Below are 20,436 nucleotides of genomic sequence, written 5' to 3'. Positions count from 1 at the left end.
ACACCCCCAAATTTGCCAAGCATGAGATAAAAGTACCTTCCCTTAGGACTCTTTTTTCCCTGAGTTAAATGACTAACCTCAAAATTGAAGAACAGAATCCCCGGGGGTGGGGGTCATCCCTCTGGATCTCCAGAGAAATAACTTCCTTCTCCTCCAGGTAAGCCCTAACCTCTATAAAGTTGAGTTGAGTTCTGCCAAAGAAAGGTGCCAAAAGCTAAGAGCCAGGAGCCGCCAGGGCAGCTGCCAGTGCTTTCATCATCCCAGCTATTAGCGGGAAGGGCTTTTCCAAAGAAATGAAGCACGGAGAACACACAGAATAAAAACTGGCTGTACATAGCCCCGGGGAGGAGGGAAACAGGGAAGAACACTGTGAGCCGGGTAGGAAAATTGTGGCCACTTTCGACAGTGGATCAAGGGTGCATTGTCGTCATTAGCGTCACCAGAAGGCTCCTATGAGCAGACAGAAAAAGTAGACTCAGGAGCATCTTCTGGGAGCACACGAGCCAAGGCTGGTCAACGTGAACAGAGCAGAGCAAAAGGATACACAAGGAAATACTGCCGAGATGCTTTCACATCAACCCGTCTCACACTGGCTCTCTGTACAGAGGGGTGAGGCAAGCCCCAAGAATCGCATATTTAAGCAGGGTGAACTTGCCAAAGATCACCGTAAAGTAATAAGGGAGAAAAAAAAAGACAAAAAAGGCCTTAGGCTAGAAAGATACAGACCGAGTGATACACTGAGAATAACTATCTCAGCCCTAATCCATATAAGGACTAAATGGTCTCACTGTGTGATCAGAGCCTACACATGCATCAGGGAGACAGAGCTAAATACTGGAGGCTTTATTTTTCCCCGTGTCTACGGGTTCACTTTGGTCTCAACATATTTCTGCCTTTTCTTGCAGAGAGACTGCCTATGCCCCATGTCACTATTACAGTATACTCTCAGGTCATGGATAAACAAGATGCTAAACGTTAGTTACCTTCCCAATCCATGTTTTAGCACATGGGAGGCATTCAGTAGGTGCTAAAAGAATGCCTTCATTCTCTGCTTTTCAATGCCATGGAAGTACTTTATTCTATGAATAATCCCTACTTTACTATCTAATACCATCTTGTTATTACCTGTTGAGCATGCATATCCTATTTTTAAAATAGACTGTAGGCAAAAATGTGTCTTTTTAATACTATGCTAAACATTGTGCACATGAATAAATATTGACTGATTTATCACAGCAAAGTCATAAATTATGTTAACCTAAAATTAAAAAAAAAAAAGGGCTGGATCTTATGCAGGTTAGACAGATGTTCGTAGTAGCTTTGACTTTCCCAGTCATCGTGTGTTTTATCAAGGACCTAGTAGACTTTCATAGCACTGTGTTGGGAAGTCTGGGTAGAGAACAGAGAGTAGAGGCATCTAGTGTAGAGAACACTGTGTGGAGACATACTGCTAAGAATTAGGATATATTTAGGATGGGGGTGGGTGTGAGGAGTGAAGATGCCACGTGACCAGATCAGAGAGGTATTTTGGGGAAGAAGATGGCACGGACTGTTAAAGGCATCTGAGCTTGGCCTAATCAGAAACTGTTATTAAAATGTACCCTTTCATAACCTCCAATGTTGACTTGTGAACTTTTTCTAATGATTTTCTTTGCAGCCCCATCACATACAATTCTTTTTAGAGCTCATGGATATGCAAAAGTTTTGGTTAAAACATGTATTGCAAAATACTATTAAGTATATATCTCACATGAATAAGAAATGGTTTTAAAGTTCATGAAATAAGAAAAAGATATATGAGACAGATATGGGTGCTCAGGTCCAAAATTTTCCAGATGGTCAGAAGTGTCAAGGGCTGGCTCAAACAATCAAGGAATGATTTCTAGGAGCCCCAGCTCAGAGCTTTCCTGGAAACGGCTCCCTCCTCAATATGGGACAGTGTCTGGCCAACATGAACCTCCCGACTCTGGCACATGGGGTCCAGGCAAAGCCCCAAAAGCTATTTGGCAAAAAGGAATTCATACTACGATTGGGAAATTAAAAGAAAAGCACCAAATACTTTTTCAAAAAGATCATTTGGCAGGGACATAGAGTCCTATGAGCACTGCTCACCTAACCCCTCAGCCACCTTCCTCTTCTCTACTTCTCCACTGGAACAAATCTTGCAGCAGGGAAGATAATGACTGAACCAACCAACAAAGAATGAAGGTATATAGAATCTCCCAGAAACGTGCGGAGAATATACCCACAATATCTCAAGGAACTCCTAGCTAAAGGGCCTTATTATGCTTCACGAATTTGCATGTCATCCTTGTGCAGGGGCCATGCTAATCTTCTCTGAATCGTTCCAATTTTAGTATATGTGCTGCAGAAGCGAGCACAGAGCTTTTGAGAATTTAATGCATGTCTAATCCTCTCTTCTCTTTCTGTCACACACACACATGCATGCATATACAAAACCCATCTCACATAAAACTTTACTGTGCTGGAAATACATCCATTGCAGGACCCATGAACTCCAGGGTTTAAGGGTTAAGGAACCCATTGTAAAAGAATTGGAAGAAATGGAAACAAAAATTGCTCCATTTTCAGCTCGCCTCCCATAACTCAGTGAGTAGGGCACCGGCCACATACACTGAGACTGGCAGGTTCGAGCCTGGCCCGGGCCTGCTAAACAACAATGACAACTACAACCAAAATATAGCCAAGTGTTGTGGCAGGCACTTGTAGTCTCAGCTACTCAGGAGGCTGAGGCAAGAGAATCGCTTAAGCTCAAGAGTTTGAGGTTGCTGTGAGCTGTGATGACACAGCACTCTACTAAGGGCGACATAGTGAAACTGTGTCAAAAAAAAAATTGCTCCATTTAATTAAACTAGAAATTATACCTCTGTTATTAAAATGTGGTGTCATCCTTTCAGGGGAAGAACTTAATAGATGATGACTCAGAACTAAAAACTTTCACCTGCAATTCCTGGGGTGTCAGTGACCTTTTGAAACCCACGCTTTGAACACACGCTGGTCCAGGAAGCGTGGCTGAAGGCTCCTGCTCTGCTCATACTTGTCTCAAACTGTAGTGGAGTTTGAAGTGTCTGAGGAATCCCTACAGCTGACATTTTATTAGTTATTGCTTGTCTTTCACTATTTGGGAATATTCTTAAGAGGCTGGATTTAGAGCTTTTTAAAATTCCCCTTTTTAAAAAATGTTTACATTTCTCTGAATTCATGAAGGTATGTCAATTAGTTGGTATGGTATTGAATTCAAGAAATCTCAACCCCTTAGTGTCTCTACCCTGACTTTGGGCCGTCAACTGAACATTCTCCTTGGTCAAGAAAAGCATCAAGGTCAAAGACTTCACACTGCTGTGGCCAATGATATCAAGCTCTTTCCCAATGGTTTTTATCTTGACACTACTTACTGTGCTGAGAAGGACACAGTCAATTTCAAAACTGAGTCCCCCTTCCCCCAACAAGAACATGAGTGAGGATTCCCTGGGAACCTCTGAACATAATCTAATATAACTGTAAGAGATGGGGGGAAAAAAACCTAAAATCGAAAATTCAATGCAGAAATAAGTTTGTCCTCTCTACTCCATATTTTGAATGCCCTGGAAAAATCTGTGAACTAAATTTGGGTTGGGGTTTGAGGGGCAAGAGCTCATATAAACAGAAGAGTATTTATGAAACTGCAGGTCATGACCTCCTAAAGGGGTCCTGGGAGCGCTGCAAGGGGATTCCAGAGACCCTGGCCCGCCCTTCCCAGAGTAGCCCATGGCTCCATGCTGTGCGGCAAAGACACAGGGAACCTCAGACTTGGATGTGGGGACCTGGGGCCTCCCGCAGGCTGTGGCTGATGGCAAGTCTGAGGACACGGCCAGTATTACAGCATGACTATACACGCCACTAACACAACACAGCCTTCCAGGATTCTCGCCTGAAGCACACCAGTGTTCCAAGGACACAGGCTTCTGTAGGCTGTGCAATCTCCAGCTGAATCTTTCCCCATCCCTCAGGCAGAGCCAGAGCTCAGCTCTGCCCTCACAGACAGTCCTGGTGTTTCTACCCACAGGGCACCATAATAATCTGTTCAGAACTGTTTGTTTCCTCTGTCACGGGATGAAATCCTTGGGGCATTCTCCAAGGGCAGAAACGGAACCCCATTCACAACTGCACCCTTGGGCCTACACCGGGGTGGACTCTAGTAACCAGGCAACAAGTTTTCTCAAAGAATGAGTAAAAGGAAGAATCAATAAAAATGATTAATGAAATGCCACTCAGAAAATGGGTACACAGCCATGCTGCCCTGGCTTTCTGGCCAAAAGCTGAGGTGGGGGTGGGAAGCTAGGGTGAACATTATAGTAAATAGAACATTAGCTTCACTAGAAAGGCCAATTTGAACTTCAACATACAATCCAAAAAAGCAAGCAGATTCCAACTACCAAAATGGATGGGTAACAAAGACAAAAAATGTTGACCAAAGGTGCCACTATCTTTTAGAGACATAGAATTTTAAATGTTTTTTTTTTTTTTCAGGCAATGAAGTGTGTTAGAACAATTAGAAATTAAAATTCTAAGTAAACTAAAGGAATTCAATATTTGCATGTTCATTAAATGGGGGGGGGAAGGGAGTTTGTTTTTATCTTTTTTTATATTCCCTGTCGCATTTAATAAATAGGCCCATTTCAATCGCTTTAATTTCTAACACTAATACATAACCAAAGCCCCATATAACTATATACTAGGTAAATTTATTTCCTCTCATCTTTTACTAATGAGTGGGTTTGGGAATTTGTTTTTGCTACTTAACCTGCTTAGTAAGCCTGTGTGTGTGTGTGTGTGTGTGTATATATATATATATTTTTTTTAGCCAGGGCTGGGTTTGAACCTGCCACCTCCAGCATATGGGGTCAACACCCTACTCCTTTGAGCCACAGGTGCCGCCCAGTAAGCCAAGTATCTTGCCATATATGTTTCTTTACCAATAGATGTCAGGATGGCCTGTGTGTCAGTACTGTGTTAAACAGAACTGCATAATAAAAAGAATCATCTAGAAGCGGACTTACAAAATAAGTCAAGAACCCAAAATTCCCCCATGATTTAGGTACTAGAATAATCATTTCCATCAGCCAAATGTAGTCAGAGGTCTCAATAATGATTTCTGTTTAAGTATCATCTTAAAGTTAGTAAATTTGTAATAGCAGAAAACACAAAATGTAGTGGTGTTCAGGGAGTGATTTAAGATGCTCCCAGCGTCAAAGGATGGCATTTGATTCCCCTAAATCCGGTGAGACTCTGAATATGGGGATAGAAAACAGAAGTCTGGAGGTGTCATTATCAAGACATGGATGCTCAAAAACACCGCAGGTAGACTACAGTTAATAAAAATACCAGTGGCAGCAGGAGTGACAACCACCACCACTGTCTTTTAAGCAAAGACAGCAGGCAGCTCTGTGGCTGTTCTACTGGGTTAAGACTCACCGCTCTCATCAGAAGGAACTGCTTTGCATAACCATCTCATTAGCCCCACTGTAAAGATCAAAACTGGTGCTCTAGCCAGAGGCTCCAGCAATCTGCAGATATATACCTTCCTCTGGATTTCTACGAGCAATGGGCTCAGCAGAAGGTACAAACTAATCCATCCCTTGAACTCCAGGAGCTCCTAGTTGATACGTGGACTAGGCTAAATTACTCTCTAAGGAAATTCAATTCTGGTCAGATAGGAAAACCTTGAGAATTCGATGAAGTCTGGTTTCCTTTGAAAGCTGTAATAAACTCCTGAAGTTCATCATACCAGCCTCCTACGAGTATTCTGGTCTCTTCCACCAGGTTCTGATCTTAAGGAAATGTTTTCAGAGGAATTTCAGTTTCAATGTTACATGGTCTATCTTGAGAGAGGGAAGAGAAGTAACCCAAAAGCCCAAAGCAGGAGACTGTGTGATCAGACTGCGTTTGGGGAGCATTTTTCCTGAAAAAGCATTGTTTTCTTTGACTAAATATTCCACTATCTTTTAGAGGCATCAGTTTATACAGGCTTTTAATTCAAACAATGGACAAAGTCAGAACAGCCTAATGTACAAGGGAGCAGAGGCAGTTTCCCGCATTCTCATTACACTGCAGCCCTTTGCCTGTTTTCCTGCAATGAGATTTCAGGGTGAGACCTACGTTCACTCAAAGCAGAGGGCAAGTTGCCAAAATAAGTGCACAGAATTTGGCCAGTTGTAGTTGATAAGTATCTAAGATGGGATAACATCTTCCTAAAGCCAGAATTTAAGGGTGTAAGTTTCATTCTTTTCTTGAGTCAGAATTAAAAGCAGTTCAACACCTTTGTTCTAACTGGAAAGGGACAAAGCTACCATAAAGATTAGAATACCTGGTAACAAAATCTATACCGGAAAGACCCTTTCATTACTTACTAATAACATGAAGGGAAGGGAAAAAAGCAAAAGACCTAAATTGTGAGCAGTCTGAACAGTGATCCTGTGGACATTTATTTACAGGTAGCTCAAAACTGAAGGTCATAGCAGGAACTTGGAGCAGAGTTTACCTGAGAATGAAATACAGTACAAATTCTAACATAAACCATTTGGCTTTCAAGTTATACAGGGTGGCCACAAAGTTTATGTGCGATTTAAAATAGTGCGTGATTTAAAATTGCACATGAACTTTATAGACCCCTGTAAGAGCAACACTAGACCGGTCATCCATTTCCCAGCAGTAAAGATACTATAATCTTGTCAAAGCTACATATACAGTTAGCAAATTTAAACTTTGGTAAATCAAGTCACCAGGTAATTTTTGAATGTGATAGAGTAATAGAAAGAAAGGATATAATTTATCTTCCAAGGAAGATAACGGACACTGGGAAATAGGAGGCTCTGCTTTAACATGAGGAAATAGTATGTCCTAACTTTTATTTTTACACACAGTCCCACCTCTTATACTTAAAATTGGCTTCTACAATCTGAATTCTACTCAGGGCCTTGAACATAGAAAGCACTCACATATTTCACTGAACTGCTACATGAAAGTTGGACCCCGTGTATTTACAGAGTTTGAAAGTACCGTGAAGGCTCAGCTGCCCACGCAAATTGGAGAAGGGCCAAGCTACTCTTTCATAATACACCTCTAAAGAATTTTCAAATTGTAACCAAACTCTGGAAGGTCCTAAAAGATACCAAAAAATCATACTGCTTCAGCTCCATTTTTCAATTCAGTCAAGTCCTAGATGCTTATTAAGTCAACAGTCACTATTCTACTTCTCATTTTTAGCAAAACTAAGACTAGCAAAGTTCATATAGTCTATAATTCTCTGCTCTACCTCAAGCTTTGAAAAGTCCATTAAGTTATTAATGGAACCAAAATCGGGGCTGGGAGCCATGGTTCACGCCTGTCATCCTAACACTCTGGGAGGCCGAGGCCGTTGGATTACTCGAGCCCATGAGTTCCAGACCAGGCTGGGCAAAAGCGAGACCCCATCTCTACTAAAAATAGAAAAGCCCAAGAGTTGGAGGTTGCTGTGAGCTACGACACCAAAGCGCACTACCCAGGGCAACAGCTTGAGAACCCATCTCAAAAAAAAAAGCGGGGGGAGTAAAAGAGGGGCAGGGACATTGCATGATGAAATATTTAGGCCTTGGTCATATATTTAAATATGTACTGCAAAGTCACCAAGATCTTAGAGGTAAGTAAATTCATGATGTTCAGGTAGAAAAAGGAAATCTGACTCATGATATGACAAAACTCTATTATATTTTAGAAAGGTGCTATAAAAGAAAAAAAATAATAACATTATCCATTCACTGGAGTATTATGGGGCCACAAAAAAGGAATGAAGTACTGATGTGTGATACAACAGGAACGAACCTCGGGAACAGCACGTGATGGAAAAGAACCAAACACAAACCGTCCAGAACCCCCAAATCCATAGAGACGGGAGGCGGATTAGAAGCTGCAGGGGCTGAGGTAGGGAGGGATGAGGCGTTGCTGCTAATTGTCATGGAGTTTCTTTTGGGAACAATACTGGAACTAGACAGTGGTGATGGCTGCACAACATTGTGAATACAGAAAGGTCACTGATCAGCATGCTTTAAAAAACAGCTAAAATGACTGTATTAGGGTTCTCCAGAGAAAACTGACTACCTTATATACAGATACATACAAAGATAATACAGCTTTATTATGGCTGATGGGATTACGTAGGCTGAGAAGTCCCACTATACGCCATATGCAGGCTGGTGGCAAAGCTGAGACTGATTTTGAAGGCCCGAGAACCAAAGGGGCCAATGGTATAACTCTCAATTCCAGAACAAGGCTGAAGGTCTGAGCACCTAGTAAGCTCCTGGTGCAACTTCCGAGAGTCTGAAGCCTCAAGAACCTATAGTTTTGATATTCAAGGGCAGAAGATGAGTGTTCTAGCTCCAGAAGAGAAAGCAAGTTTATCTTTCCTCTGCCTGTTCTGTCTGGGTCTTCAATGAACTATATAGTGCCCACCCACAATTGGGTAAAGGCCAATCTTTTTTTTTTTTTGGTCCACTGATTCCAATTTGAATCTCTTCCAGAAACACCCTCAAAGACAAACCCAGATTAATGTTTTACCAGTTACTGGGTATCCCTTAACCCAGTTGCCACCTAAAATTAACTATGACAAGGATAAATTTCATGCTGTATTTCTCTCTCTCTCTCTCACACACACACACAAACACACAGACTCACACACACAATGTGATTTGAACTTTTATAAAGAATGGACCAGACCAAGTTTGGTGTTTAAAATCTCATCTGGAAAAGACCTTCAGGTGATACTATAAGGAATTCATTTTATCTTAAAAGGCTGAAAGGTCACATCAGTCCTCAGAACTTCACCTCCAAAGCAGCCAAAGCCAAGCCACACTCTAAGCTCCTTCAGATAATAATTGCATTTCCTATGCACTTTTTTTTTCATTTATCTATCTAAATAGCATCAGTTAAGAACCTATTATATGCCAAGGGCCCTGTCAATTACTGGTACTAGAAAGATAAGTGAGATGCAGCTTATCTTTTCCCAGTTTGCTCACAGACCAGAGGGAAGATAGATGCGGGAAAAGATGATTCAACACTGTGGCCAAGGAGATATGTCCAAGGTATCCACAGAGACGAGGATGACAGGAATGGGCTGGGGCCGATAGCAGTTTGGGCTGGGATGTATCTCCCAAACAAGACAAACAGGACCCAAACTTCTATTAGGAAACAGGCAAAAATCTGTCACCATGATAAATGATCTTGTTTTTCCTAGTCCTTCCCAATTTTCTAAATTGCTTGGATCAGATGGATGACCACTTGTCAGAGATTCTTTAGAAAAAAAGTCACAAACCGAGGATAAGCTAGACTAGATGACCACAAAGCCCTCTGACCCTAGAGTCCAGTGATTCCATGACTTCACTACTGAATAGTTCTTAAGACTCTTCAGAATCTCTTCACTTGTTTCCTATTTGATTTCTTCTCTAAAGAAGTTCCCTAAATTTGTTTTTAAAAATCCACATATAGGGTAACCATAGTAAAGTCCTTGAGAATATTTCTTAACAACAATGTGTCAAGAGAAAATGGCAGAAATCCATTAGGGAAGTGATGACAACTTCTTTAAGAATTTCATCAAGACTTCAGAATACTGTCTTGGTAAGTTCAGGCCACATCTGTCCGTGTCTGGGAATATGTGAGTTTGTGGGAGCTTGCTGCCTCTTGCTTGTAAGTCCAGACTCCAAAATGAAAACTTGCTTCAAAGAAGCCATCATTCCTTATAAAATATTAAAGTCTCTCTGAACCTTAAAAAAGACCAGTCACACAGGGTTGTTGAGGTTAAATAATTTATTTTTACTATAAATGTAATTCTTCGTGAGCTCCAACGTATGAGGAAAATGTTACCATTCTCTCAAAAAAAGATGATGAGTTATATTTCCAGATCTTGACAGATGAACAATGTTCTAAAATACCCTTGTTTGGAGAGAGAACAACCTGAGGCAGTCAAAGTCACCTACACAAGCCAGCCATCAGTGTCCACATCCTTATGCAAATTTCTAACAGGAGTTAGCAAGTAGCAAAACTATGTGATTTTTGTGATTTTGTTTCCTCTTCTGTTAATTTCCCACTCACCATGGACGACACATGCTTTGTGTCATTGGTGGTCCCAGGAGGAAGCTCTTTCTGGCAGACGCTCCTGACCTAAGTCCTGCTGACCCCTCGCTTAGAGCATCTGGTAGCATCTGCCACCTTGTATTAGGTTCACTTTGGACATAGAAACTATCTCAGAGGAAGGGTTGGGACTTGTCTTTTTATCGCCTTAGAACCTAGTCCAGTATCTGGCACGTCAAACTATATAAATATTTAATGATGAGTGAATGAATGAACAAAGGAATCAACACACACATTTTAAAAGCTCAATTTCATCCCTTCCAGGATCTTTGTTTTCTCCCAAGCTGGCGGGCATCTCCCGTAACCCAATCCTTTGGGTCACTCTGCCTTCCTTTCTACATTACAGGCAGTGTGACCTAGTGGTTAAGAACAGCGAATTAGCGCCAGACTCTGGGTTGAGATTGCAGCTTTCCACTTAGCAGCCTTGGTCCTTAAGTCCATTAAGACTCTACAGGCACAAGTTTCATCAAATGTCACACGAGGATAACAGCTGTACCTGTGGCATCAGATGTCGAGGGGTTAAATCTGCCACTTGCATAAACTAAAACAGTGTCTGGCACACAGCAAGTGCTCGCTAAGTGTTAGCTATTCTGCCCTCTAAAACCACAGCTATTTTTCTCCATTCCCTTGGTTCCTAAGGAAAGCAGCTCTTGTCTATATGATCCTCCACTGAGGTTTAAAGTCAAAAGAGCTTTCCTCACAGTCCTCCAAACACCAAACTACTGGCATCCTTGGACTTGGCCCACATCCTCTTCCTAAACCAAATTCTCCTCTCTGGGCACACGCAAGTCCTCTGCCACCACTCTCTTTCTTCCCCACCTGGCAACTCCATCAACCGGCTCAGTCTCCCTGCCAGAGTTCTTACTCATCTCATTATCATGACCACCACCAACACCTCGGTGCTCACTGCACTCTGGCTTCGGCCAAGCTTGGACATACTTCAAAGGGCCCACATGATTGGGGGGTGGGGGCGGTGGACCATAAGGAAGCTGTTTGTTTCAAATACAACATGTCCTGAATGAGATGTCCTGTTTGCATGTATTTGCTTACCCTGACACAAACCCACCATTCTGAGGTTTGAACAAGCTCGGTAAAGACCTGCACCAGATACAAAACCAAAAAGGTTCAGACAGCTGCACAGGGTTCTGTTTCCCTGGAGATGGGAGTTTCATGGAAGGCTAAGAATCACCACAGCAACCCGACTACAAAAACAGTTTGTGGGCTTCAGCACCATGACTCTGGTAAAGCAATTTGTACTCCGTGAAAAGGCTGGGGCACAGAAGTTGAAAGATGATCAAAGTAAACACTGGTCTTCAAGCACGACTGTGCTGTGCAGATTTCAAGGCATCAAGTCACAGCATCAGAGTTCTGGTACGGAAGATCCGCGTCAAGGGCCAAGGATGTGCCAGGCTCAACCGCCGGCCCTGGTGTGAAAGGCTGAGGAGAAATTTTCCAAAACAACCATTTCAAATTTGCTCTGAGAGCAGACCAGGGCAAAATGTATGCCATTAGATCAAGTTACCCTGCCCAAGCTAGAACAGCTGTTGATCTCAACCTTGAATTAAAAAAAAATAAATAAAAAAGCAGTGATTTTTCTGATAAACTCTAAATAGACTTTATTCATGCTGACTTTATATGAACTAATTCCTATAAATAAGAGAATTCTCTAAACCTGATTAAATACTTAATGAGAAACTGTCTGATCTGCTACCCTAAAACTACACTACAGTTTATTTTTTTATTTTGTATTTATTTTTTTGAGACAGAACCTCAAGCTGTTGCCCTGAGTAGTGCTGTGGCATCACAGCTCACAGCAACCTCCAACTCCTGGGCTCAAGCGAGTCTCCTGCCTCTGCCTCCCAAGCAGCTGGGACTACAGGTGCCCGCCACAACACCCGGCTATTTTTTGGTTGTAGCTGTCATTGTTGTTTGGCGGTCCTGGGCTGGATTCGAACCTGCCAGCTCAGGGGTATGTGGCTGGTGCCTTAGCTGCTTGAGCCACAGGCACTGAGCCTACACTACAGTTTAAATAGCAAGTAAGAAACTACAGTGTACTATTCCTATACTCTATAGAAGCAACACCTGTAAAGTATAGCAGTATAAAACAGAAATTTCAGGCTGAGGGCAGTAGTTCTTGCCTGTAATCTCAGCACTTTGGGGGACCAAGGTGAGAGGCTCTGGAGTCCAGGAGTTCCGACCAGTCTGGGCAATATAGCAAGACCCTATCTAAAAAAATTTTTTTGCCCTTCCTTTCACACAGAGATGCCGTCTTCTAGTAATTCACCAAAATGACAAACACAAAGGGAAAGAGGAGAGGCACCTGATAGATGTTCTCTAGGTCTTTCAGAAAACAAGAAAGGTGATATTGTAGACATCAAAGGAACGGGTACTGTTCAAAAAGGCATGCTTCACAAATGTTACCCTGCAAAACTGGAAGTCTACAATGTTGCCCAGCATGCTGTTGGCCACATATATGCAAATCTACAGGAAAGGTGATATCGTAGATATCAAGGGAATGGGTACCGTTCAAAAAGGCATGTCATACAAATGTTACCCTGTTGAACTGGAAGAGTCTACAATGTTACGCAGCATGTTGTTTGTAATCAAACAAGTTAAGGACAAGATTCTTGCCAAGAGGATTAATGTTCCTACTGAGCCTATTGAGCACTCTAAGAGCTGAGATAGCTTCCTGAAACTCATGAAGGAAAATAATCGAAAAAGAAGGAGGCCAAAGAGAAAACCACCTGGGTTCAACTGAAGCGCCAGCCTGCTCCACCCAGAGAACCACACTTTGTAAGGACCAATGGAAAGGAGCCTGAGCTCCTGGAACCCATTCCTTATGAACTCATAGCATAATAGGCATATTGTGTAGCACACAGGAGAACCAAGAGAGCCAATGGAACCGTAATATTAGGTGCTGGAACCCATTTATTCCCCATGAATTCATGGCATAATAGGCGTACAGCATAGCACACAGGAGAACCAAGAGATCCCCATCTAACAGTAATATAAAGTGCTGAAACCTATTCCCCATGAATTCATGGCATAACAGGCATACATAGCAAGCTTTGTCACACTCAATGCAAGGTGCCTCCTCACCTGCTGGAATCTCTTCCCTACGCATTCATAAGTGTTAAAAATAAAAGGCTACTGTAAAAAAAAATTTTTTTAATTAGCCAAGTGTGGTGGTATGCACCTGTAGACCTAGCTTGGAGACTGAGGCAGGAAGATCACTTGAGCCTAGGATTTTGACCCTGCAGTGAGCTATGATGATGCCACTGTACTCTAGTTTAGACAACAGAGTGAGACCCTGTTTTGAAATAAACACCCTAGAAATTTCTTCCTGAATTTTAAAAAGCCCTTAGGTTTTATTAGTATGATTAATTTAATGACTATGTTAACTATGGCTTGAATATACAGAATTTATGGTTTGTTGTTGTTGTTTTTTTTTTTTAAGGAACTCAAAGTGGCATTATAACATCCTTAAAAATTTGGTTAAGAAAAACCTACAATTTGGGCGGTGCCTGTGGCTCAAAGGAGTAGGGTTCAAACCCAGCCCCCCCAAAAATGCAAAAATAAACAAAACCCCCTACAAGTCTCATTAACACGAATTTACATAAAAATCTTCCTATTTTAATTATGTTGGCAAGTCCACAATGCATTCCTAAAAAACTCAGCCAACATTGAGAAATCTGCAACTTAAACTACCCTCAACAGGAACATTCAGAAATCCGACCAGAACTATGTGATAAGTACACACCTCATTGCACCCTCTTTCTCTGGGAGGCATCCCATGTACGGTGCTGCTCCCTGAATCTCTTGTGGGGAGAGGATTTCCCTTCACAATGTCTGGAGTTTCAGCAAGATACTCAGTAAATCGGCAGGGAGTTTGCTACCTACCAAATTTATTGTTCCATAGGCCCCACTAGCTCCGCTGTTTGCAATATCCAAGGAGGTAATTAGTAATGTCCAGCCATCTGAGTGTTTCACGGACAGGGATGAATGGCCTGGCCTAAGGCTTACTTAGACTTTCTAGCTTCTCCTTGTTTTATCTTCAGGTTAATAAGCACGAAGTTGCTAAAAGGGAAAAGAAGTTCTTATTTTATATGTTTTGTGCATTTATTATTCATTCCTCAGATACTGAATGTTACCATGTGTAAGGCTCACTCTATCTTTCCAAAGTATGAAAATATCTAAGAATTTTTAATTCTTATATGCATTTTTTATATAAAAGATATATTTTTATGGGTATTAAAAACATAATTTCATGTTTAAGATATTCAGGATGAAGCTAAAGTAGTTTTTTCAGTGAGTAGACTTAAGGAAGGAAAGAACGGTACAAACAGTAATGAATAGTACTGCACAAACTATAATATAAAGAAGCATCTATAAGCGTATATTTGGGGAGTATCACTAGGTAATGAAAGGCTTCAAATGTGAATCAGACACAAGAGGTTCACAGTTTAATGGGATCATAAGACACACAAGGAGCATATATGTGGGGCAACCTGAACCTGTACTCCTGTGTTGCAGTCCTTAAACTTGGCCCAAATAAACTCTCTACTTATACACATATTTTTAAAAAGACATACAGACATAACTATATCTCAGGGCACTTCAGCCAGGCCCTGGGGGTGAACAGGGCGGGGTCAGGTCAATCTACAGAATGAGGTATAGAGCAGGGCAGTGGAGGCAGCATGGGTAGGACTGAAGAATATTTCATTCAGATAGAACTGAGGAAATATTTAAAAAGAATAAAGGGTGAATGGGATGAGATCACAATGGGTCTTGAAAGCCAAGTTTAACTAATCTGTGAAAACAAAACAATAAGCTCTTCAGAGGGACTATCTCTTCCTGATAAATAATCAACATGTTAACTTCTGGCTTGTCAAGCATCACTTACTTATTCTCATTTCTGTATTAATTCATTGAATGCACGTATGTCAATCACCTGACGGACTTGCCATAACGAATATGTATCATTAATAGATCCAAAAGCAATTAAAATCCCATTTTGTTAAGGATCCAGTCCACAACTTGTATGGTGACACTTTAGATCAATGATTTTCAAACAGTATGCCACAGCACCCTGGTGTGCCATGAGAGGACCTTAGGTGTGCCTGGAAAATTTTTAAAGATCATTAATTAAATTATTGTCCAAAGACGTTCAAAGCATAGCAAGTATATTCTTTTTACTCTTTTTATTGATCAACATAAATCTAAGCGTGCCACAGAAGTTTAACTGTAGGTTCAAGTGTGCCGTGAGATCAAAAAGGTTGAAAAACTGCTTTAGATTGTTACTGAATTACCAAGGAGTATCTTGCAAGGTGAGAAAATTAAACTTTAGTTCTCAACCCCAAATCTCCCAGACTTAAGGACCTTTTTCCCTTGGCTTTGGCCACAGGTCATGGGCCCTCAACAAACACCTGATGAGTTTGGGGTACGTTTTAACCATAAACAATCAATAAATCAAGCACATGAACTCAGAGTCGTAAGCAAGTTTACAAGAACTCACAGGGCCTGGTAATTCTGGTCCTGGCTGTATGATTTTATGAAAGAAAATCTGTAAGTCTGCCCATAGTTCTCTAAGAAATGAGCCGGGTAAGCTTCTTATCTATTATGTATCCCTCTAACTTATCATCCCTAAAGCGAAAACAATTCTCTACCTTACAATGTCTTCCTAAGATAGATGCCCTCTTAACTCTCAGTAAGACCTAATAATGCCTTATTAGCATTTCTAGTACATATCCGAAACAATTTGGGGTCATAATCTTTCCCATATCATTCTTTTCAAAAAGAAAAGTAACCTACTGGTAAGCAAATTTAGAACAAAAATAGATTTCCAGAAAATAATCATTTGTTTGCCCTCAGGGAGAAAAAGATGAATTATCCCGGCCTGAGAAACAGGCAATTAATTTTCATATAAACCACAAACACTGGTGCTTCCCCCTCTTGTCTTCCTCCTAGTATAAAATGCCAAAATATCACTCATTTAAAAAAAAAAATCACTTTCCCTAAAGCATTTTACTTTGGGCTTCAGTTTCCCCTTAAATGAAGAGGCTGGACTAAATCTATGTGGCCACCTGTAACTGTATATATTATGTTCTTTGAATATTTGATGGAGTCAGCAACAAGCTCCAGGACAGACCCCCAGAAATAGATGCAGCTGCCGTGACCAAATTCATCAATCTCATAAATGTCAGGTCATACTAAATGATCTGTGTACTCAATTAAAAGGAACAATTAACAAAAGTTTAGTTTCACCTGCCAAAGTGAAGCCACGAGAACAAAACAGAAGTCCTTTCTTCTTCAGACAAGTGAAAAATTCCTGAAAATTTATTTAATTTTTCAGACCAGTGTGAACATGTTTTAGAGAGTTTCTTTTCTTTCCTTAACTTTAATTCCAGGTCAACGTATGCCCTCTAATCTTTTACCTTTGGCAGAAGCAAAATAAATAATGAAATACTCAAAGCTACTTTTAAGGGTGGATCACGATTTATGGTGTCTTTAAGGTCGTGTTGACAAGATAATAGTTTTAAGATAAGTGAATAGATTGGTTTTGCTAATTCCTTTTAGATACACTTTTCCATGAGAGCTGTTTGATTCATACTGAATTTCAGAAAGATTAGATTTTTTCTATTTTATACTGAAATACAGAGTTTATAATCAATCAAAATATGGCTTAAAAAACAAAGGACTAAACACAAACATGGTCACACTGTCGGGATTTAAAACACCATTTTAATGGGCTAAATCCTCTTTAATAAGGACAACAGCAGCTCGGGTTAAACCTTCCATCATTACCCTGAGAATGAGTCTCACTCCTCACAATGGACTCACGGGGGAGGGAATTCTGCCAGCGCAATAGGCAGTGTGCTAACTGGGCTAAGTTATTGAGTCCTTCATTTTCAATTACTTCACTGGCTGCTCCAGAAACAAAGAAATCAGGGGGGAAAAGTGAAATTAGAACTAATGAATGGATTTGGTTTAAGAACACTAAAAAAAAAAGCTTGAAAGAAGTGGACATAGGCTTGGCGCCTATGGCTCAAGTGGCTAAGGCACCAAGTGGCTATACACCTAAGGTGGCAGGTTCGAATCCAGCCCAGGCCTGCCAAACAACAATGATGGCTGCAACCAAAAAATGGCCAGGCATTGTGGCAGGCACCTGTGGTCCCAGCTACTTGGGAGGTGGAGGCGGGAGACTCGCTTGAGCCCAGGAGTTGGAGGTTGCTGTGAGCTGTGATGCTACAGCACTCTACCCAGGGGGGCAGCTTAAGACTCTGTCTCAAAAAACAAACAAACAAACAAAAAGAAGTGGATATAATATAAAATATTAAATATTATAAATATTTGTATATAATAAAGCCACCGACTTTTAGTAAGAGAGATTTTAGAGACATTCTACTCCAAATGCTTATTATATACAAGAAAACTGAAGCCCAAAGAGGTGACTTGCTCAAGTTCCAGAGTTAGTTATATAATTGCAACTTTGGGACTGGACCCTAAATTTCTATCTAATAATCTTGCTTCTATTTATCCTGCTAGTAGAACTACTCACGTCTCTCTCTACCCATATATTACCAATTCTCTGTTACTGGGAAAGAGGGATTCCCCAAGTCTTCGGATTTCAGGACCAGCTCTTTTAATTACTGGAAAAGAAGAGAGAAATCTAAGAAATCTAAAGAACAACTCTGCAGAGCCCCACATGACGCGACCCCTCCTCTACCAATCTCAATCCCTCTTCTCTCATCCTCCTCCTCGCAAAAACCCCAGCCCAGGCACACTGGCCACCTCTCTTGCCTACAGCAAGCTGCTTCCAAGCTTGAGGCCTGGGCATCAGCAGATCCCTGATTTGGCCTTTTCATCCCCAATCTCTGTATGGCTCACTTCTTTTCATCATTCACTCAGAGAAGCCTATCCTGGCCAGGCATGCTGGCTCATGTCTATAACCCTAGCACTTGGGAGGCTGAGGTGAGATCACTTGAGCTCAGGAATTTAATGCCAGCCTGAGCATCACAGCAAGACCCCATTGTGCCTGTAGTCCCAGCTACCCGAAGCAGGAAAATCACTTCAACCCAGAAGTTTGAGGCTGCAGTGAACTATCATCATGCCACTGTCCTCAGACCTGGGCAACAAAACGAGACCCTATCTCAAAAAAAAAAAAGAAAGAAATCCAACATCTGGATCACACTAACAGCCAACCCCTTCTTATCACTTGAATGCCTAGGTACCTACCCTGTGTTCAAAACCATGTAAGCATCAAAAGGAAGGGCTGAAACTTTGCCTTGTTTAGCATTTTATTTCCAATCCCAAAATAGTGCACACACATTTTTTAGAATGATTAAATGAATGTGTCCAAGACAAAGGGCAAATAAGCCAGCATATGCAGTGGCTGGGAAGGCCTTTCATTTACAGTTTTATAAAATTAAAAGGAAAAAAAGACAGAAAGCTTCTATCCAAAGCATATCTCCTAGACACTTCTGATAAAAAGTCATTACCAATAAAACAAAAATAACTAACTTTCAGCCTACACGAGGCGTGCTGTAATTCAAGATCAAGACGGAATATATCTCAAAGTTCACCTGATTCTGTCAGCAGGAGCCTTGCAGCACTGAATTTTTGGGCAGGTGAACAATACATGGTTTTATTAAAACATTTTCCAAGACTCCAAATTCAACTCCATGGTCTTTTTTTTTTTTTTTTTTTTACTAACGGGCAAAACACTAACCTGTTTCCAAGCGATTTAGTAATATTTTGGCACAGATAATCCAGCAAAGAGAATTGTTTGTATAGAACGGAGCTAGTATTAATAACAGGGCGCCCCAACCTGTCCTCTTTCTAAGCTCCTAACCTATAGATGACAGCCCAGCTATTCACATTTAATTCTTACCAGATGGTTGTTTTATCGCAGCTCAAAGACTTACCTCCAATGCGATTAAGTCAACAAGCAACACTGGGAGCAATATTTAAGCCCACATTTAAAACAAGTAAAGAGGCTGAGATCATCTAAATGGGAGCAGGAACAAGGGGGCAACTCACTATCAACCATATCTCTGTTACCTTTGGAACATTCTCAAGGTTAGTGGTGTCAGGACTGCCAGTATCTGGCGCTGTGCCTGACACATAACAGGTGCTTAGGAAAGACGGATTTAATGATTGAATCAAACCTTGGGAAAGCCCACCCTGCCCACAGCTACAATGTCAACTCCACCTATGGGAAGGAGGCTGTGAATTCAAGCTCAGGTTCTACCAATTACGTCCTTGCTCATGAACTTGGGTAGAATATTTAATCTCTCTCAGCCTCAATTTCCAAACCTGTATAACAGAGCTAACCGTGTCTCCCCTGCAGGGGTGTTGAGAAGCCCGAGTAAAATGCTGGATTTTGTAATTCTCCGTAAAGAAGCTTACCAGTGTTTGCACTTTGACTCTGATCAGTGCGATGCCATTACCTCCTGCCTACAGGTCTCTGGATTTTGAAGCAGGATGACAAATTGATGACAGCTGCATACATGGCCCTCTGAGCAAGCACTTGGCTTCCTAATGAAGAACTAATGGTTTTTCCACAATTTGTCAGCCTTTCCTTCACCTTCGGGATTTAGAGCTCATTAAAGACCAGGCCTGAAAGATACAGCGTGGGCAGCACAAGTGCAATCATCTTTCCCACCTCTTCTCCAGTTATTCCTGCTCAGGCACTGCTAACCTGGACAGGCTGAGGACTTGCTCTCCAAATTTCATTGCAATTTGGTGGTCCTTCTGAATCCAACAAAGAATGGTCCCTAGAAAAACCACATTCTCCCACAACTGACCCCAATACCACATCTGCTCTGATGGACCCCCAAATCCCTGAACAGAAACTCAATCACTGGGCTTGCTGGTGTATGCTTTCCAAAGAAATAGGAAATGCTTGAGCAATGAACCACTTCCAAGGCAGCTGACGGCACCAGATTGACAGGTAACGCTTCCCACCTGTAACTGAGAAGGTAGGATGAACATTTATCTTTAAAGTCCTAGCTAAATTGGCCCTTCAGTGTTAAAGATTTTAACAATTCACCGTGCTTTGAAGACCAGCCGCAGAGCAGATGAACGCCCCTTCTCCAGCATAAACACCAACAGGCAAAACCATCAGACACAAGCCCTCGCGTCTGCCAAGGAACTGGCTGTCCTCAACATATTTCATACTCGGTTCGATTTTATTTACTAGTCTCCTCCCCTAGTCTTGGAAAATTCTCCTTCCAGCTCTCCGCCAAACCACATCCCTATTTCTTTTTTTTTTTT

At 41.4% G+C, this 20,436-nt stretch overlaps 1 protein-coding gene and 1 non-coding gene across 2 annotated transcripts in view; both read right to left on the bottom strand.

The window, feature by feature from the left end:
- Positions 1-20,436, bottom strand: part of TGFBR3 (transforming growth factor beta receptor 3) — a 124,165-nt gene that overhangs the window by 83,179 nt on the left and 20,550 nt on the right. The gene's annotated exons all lie outside the window — the stretch shown is intronic.
- Positions 2,275-2,381, bottom strand: LOC111723356. Its single transcript, XR_002771920.1, has one exon. It is a non-coding gene; the product is annotated as a U6 spliceosomal RNA (small nuclear RNA).

This window comes from Otolemur garnettii, unplaced genomic scaffold (assembly GCF_000181295.1).
Source record: "Otolemur garnettii isolate 467f Iridium unplaced genomic scaffold, OtoGar3 scaffold00010, whole genome shotgun sequence".
NCBI classification, from domain to species: Eukaryota; Metazoa; Chordata; class Mammalia; order Primates; family Galagidae; genus Otolemur; species Otolemur garnettii.
Note: the sequence above shows the minus strand (reverse complement) of the source record. Positions and strands in the feature narration are given on the sequence as shown.